At 42.4% G+C, this 4,566-nt stretch overlaps 1 non-coding gene across 1 annotated transcript; it reads left to right on the top strand.

Moving 5' to 3' along the window:
• Positions 1 to 3,914: 3,914 nt before the first annotated feature.
• LOC115067952 lies at positions 3,915 to 4,018 on the top strand. Its single transcript, XR_003847308.1, has one exon. It is a non-coding gene; the product is annotated as a U6 spliceosomal RNA (small nuclear RNA).
• The last annotated feature ends 548 nt before the right edge of the window (positions 4,019 to 4,566 follow it).

Consider the following 4,566-nt stretch of genomic DNA (forward strand, 5'->3'; position numbering starts at 1 on the left):
TTCCACACCCAGGATTCCCTTCTCTATACTTTCATTTTACCTATGTCCTACTATCCCAATTTCTTCCAGGAGCCCCTTTCCAGTTATATATTAGTTACTGTGTATTGCTGTGATAAAAGACCATGGCCCAAAGAGACTAATGGAGAAGTTTATTTGGTGTTAGGGCTCCACAGGGATAAGAGTCCATCATGGTGGAGAGGCATGGCAGCAAGTGGGGGGCATGCCACATCTTCAACCACAACCATGAACTTGAAATGGAGCAAAGCTGTGAACTCTCAAAGCCTCCAGTGACATCATTCCTCCAGTAAGGCTGCAACTTCTAAGTGTTCCCAAACAACTCCACCAACTGGGTGCCAAATGTTCAAATACCTAAGCCTATCAAGGACAATTCTCATCCAAACCACCACACATGACTTCACAGGTACTCCAAAGCTAAAGAGTTGAAGCTAGGAACTTCATATGAGAGAGAACATACAGCCTCTGTCTTTCTGGGTTATTTCAATCAATATGATTTTTTCCAATTTCAGCCATTTACCTACAAATTTCATAATTTCATTTTTCTTCAGTGCTGAATAAAATTCCATTGTGTGTGTGTGTGTGTGCCTGTGTGCCTGTCTGTGTGCGTGTGTATCATGTTTTCATTACCCATTAATCTTTTGATGACATCTAGGCTGATGCCTTTCCTAGCAATTGTAAATAGGAAGCCAATGAACATGGAAATGCAAGTACCTAGTATGTAGTAGGGTGAATTTCCTTTGGGTATATGGCCAAGCGTGCTATAGCTGGGTCATGTGGTAGTTTTGGTTTTAGCTTTTGAAGGACCCTCCAGAATTAATTCTAAAGTGGCTGCACTCGTTTAGACTCCAGCCATGTGGAAGGGTGCCCTTCCCCACAACTATGCCAGTACTTGTCACTTGTGTTATGTCCGGTTGCTTTTGTTTGTTTGCATTTTTGTTTCTCTTTTTGGTTTTGTGTTTTGAGACAGGGTCTCCCTGTAGCTGGCCTGAAACTTGCTATGTAGACCAGGCTGGTCTCAACCTCACAGAGATCCACTTGCCTCTGCCTCTCGAGTGCTGGGGTTAAAGGCATGCCCCACCACATCTGGTTCATTTGTATTCTTGGTGATAACCATTCTTCATGGGGTGAGATGGACTCTTAAAATAGTTTTAAGCTGCATTTCCCTGATGACTAGGGATGTTGAACACTTTTTAAAGTGCTAATTAGCTGTCTATAATTCTTTTTAAAAGAATTCTGCTTAGTTTCATAACCCATTTTTAACTGGGTGGTATCCCCCACCATTGATGTTTTATTTTTTCAGTTCCTTGCATATCGTCTGAAGTAGAGGTAGCAAACATTTTCTCCCGTCTGTGAGCTGCCTCTGCACTCAACTGACAGATTCCTTTACTTTGCAAAAGCTTCTGTTTCCTGTATTAGTGACTTTTCTGTTGCTGAAAAAATACCATGACAAAAAGCAACTGAGGGCTTGTTTTGACTTACAGTTCAAAAGGAATAAAGTCATGGTAGAGACAGCATGGAAGCAGGAACAGGAAGTCGGCTGATCCCACTTCATCTGTACAAAGGAAGTATGGAAAGCCGGAAGCAGGGCCAGGCTACAAAATCCTAAAGCCCTCTCCCAGTGACATACATCCTCCAGCAAGCCTCCACATCTTAAATGTCCCATAACTTTCCCCAAACACCAGCACCAACTGAGGACCAAGTGTTCAAATTCATGAACCTATTGGGGGCATTTCTCATTCAAACCAATACATTCTGCCCCTGACCCCTTTAGGTTTATGGCCAGCTCCTGATGCAAAATGTACTTAGTTCAATTTCAACCCCCCTTAGTCTTTAACAATCTCAACATTGTTCAAAAGTCCAAATTTCTTCTGAGACTCAAGTCAATCTCTTAAGTGTGACCCCCTGTAAAATGAAAAACCAAATTATATACTTCCAACATAAAATGGCACATTGCATTACCATCCCAAAAGAGAGGAATGGGGTCATAATGAGGAAAGATTGAACCAAAACAAGACTGAAACCCAGTAGGACAAACACCAAATCCTATAGCTCCATGTCCTGTATCTAGAGCTTTGGTTTGAAAGGCTTGGCTAGCTCTATCCCTCCAACCTTGCTGCCTGCATCATGTATCTGTTCCTCTCCCTTATGCAGCTCTCCTTGACGGATGTCTCATGGCTCTGGCCAACATCTTGGGTCTCCTCTGCAACTCAAGCTTCATTCATTGACTCCTCAGTGTTTCACTGCTAGAACTCCAGCCCTGCCACACGTAGCCTGGCCTCACTGGCTCTCTGAGGCAGTAGAGAAAGCATCCACATCCTTCTCAATTTTGCATCTTTCTTTTCTCCAAAACCAGTACCACATGGAGAACACTGCCAAGTTCTGCTGCCAGCTTGAGATAAAGCCTGCCCTGCCCCCTTTGGACAGCAGTAGCAGTAGATTTGTATGCAGTTGCTGTCTAACAGCAGGTAACCACTTAGGCTCTTTCCTTTCACAAACTGAAACTTTAGCAGGGTTTGGTCTTGCCCTGAAAGCACTTTTCCTATCTTTCCAATGTTGAGCAGGAGGCTTTTCTTTAATGGTGCTAGTCTCTGACAACTATAGCCTGTTTTTCAGCATATGCCTCCTCAGGGTGACCTTTAGCTTCCTAGAGCTCTTCTTTGCTTCAAGCTGCATATTTTGTGTTTCTTTATGCCCTGCCTGCCATTTCTTTTTAATTCAGCCTCATGAAAATTCTCAGGATATGGACAGGATGCAACCAGATTCCTTAAGAAAATATCACAAGAATGGCATTTAAGCCAGTTTCTAAGAGCCCATGTTCCTGTCTGAAACCTCAAAAGCCAGGCCATTGCCTGAATTGCTCTCAGCACCAAGTCTTACAGGCTCTTCTGGAAGGGCCCATTAATATCTTCTTACACTATTCAACAGTTTTTCTACTTATAAGTTTCAAATTCTTCCACATTCCTCAAAAAAAAAAAAAAAAAAAGGTCAGATTCTTCACAGCAACAACCCACTTTCCCTGGTACCAATTTTTTTTTATTAATTACTTTTCTGTTGCTGTGATAAAATACCACAACCTAAAACAACTTAAGGAAGAAAGGGTTTATTTTGGCTTACAGTTCCAGAGGAAGAGTCCATAATGGTTGGGAACCCATGGCATGAAGATAAGAGCAGGAAACTGGCAGATCACATTTCATGTACACACAGGAAGCAGAAAGAGCAGGAAGTAGAACAATACTATGAACCCTCAAAGCCAACCTCTAGTGAGATACTTCCTCCAGCAAGGATGTACTCCCAAAGTTTCCATAACCTTTCCAAACAGTGCCAATTACTGGGGACCAAGTACTTAAATACTAGGTCAATGTTTAGCCTATAGGGGACATTTCTCATTCAAACCATAACTCCCTGTATTCCTTCCCATTTTTCTTCTGCTTTTTTTCCTGGATCATATCTGATTTCAAGAAGGGATCTGGTATGGAGTATTTAAAGTTCAATGTGGTTTTCAGTCAGTGTTGCTAATAACACACATTGCTGTTCTGATTATAAAAATAGAGAATTATAATTTTATAATGGGGAACAGACCTAAGTAATCCTCTACAAAAATTGCTTCCTTTTAAAAACTGTGACTTGGGGGGCTGGAGAGATGGCTCAGTGGTTAAGAGCACTGACTGCTCTTACAAAGGACCTGGGTTCGATTCCCAGCACCCACATGGCGGATACGAACTGTCCTTAACTCCAGTTCCAGAGGAATCCAAAGCCCTCTTCTGACCTCCACAGCATTGCACAACATGGGTGCACTCACATACATGCAGGCAATACACTCACATACATAAAATAAAAATAATAAATAATAAATAAAAATAAAACATTAAAATCTGCTAAAAAAAACTGTGACTTGGGTGCTCACTTCAGCAGCACATATACTAAAATTGGAGTGATACAGAGATTAGCATGGCCCTTGCACAAGGATGATACACAAATTCATAAAGCATTCCTTATTTTTCATCAGCAAAGCTGCCTCATGCAACAGAGGGCGATGAACCTAGAAGGTCACTACAGGTCAAAGTGTGGAGAATAAGAGACTGGAGAGAGCCTGTCCCTGGATAGGACTCCTCACCCACCCAGAGCTCAGGGACCACTGCAGAAGAGGCCGCAAAAGGATTGTAAGAGCCAGAGGTGGTGCATGACCATAAGGAAATAGTCTTACAGGTTCCTGAGAACTTGCTCGTATGAACTTACAGCAATGATGACAGCATGCACAAGACCCATCAGATAAAAATTTAATCAGATAAAACCCAACACAGAACTGGGAAATGGGCAGGAGGCCCCAACATAGCTGAGAATTTGCCGACAGCTAATCACTGCCGGGTGAGGAAGAGCTGATCTTCTTTAAGTAACACTGTAGGCTGAACACACTACCATGGATGTACTCACACCGAGACAGTTGGGCATACAAACTTGACTCAATAGGCTTTAACATATAAGACAGAAGGTGTGCGGTCCTGTGGTTGGACTATGGGGAAGTGGTGCAGATAGAGGAGGTCTAAATAT

Source organism: Nannospalax galili, unplaced genomic scaffold, assembly GCF_000622305.1.
Source record: "Nannospalax galili isolate Female #2095 unplaced genomic scaffold, S.galili_v1.0 scaffold868, whole genome shotgun sequence".
NCBI lineage: Eukaryota > Metazoa > Chordata > Mammalia > Rodentia > Spalacidae > Nannospalax > Nannospalax galili.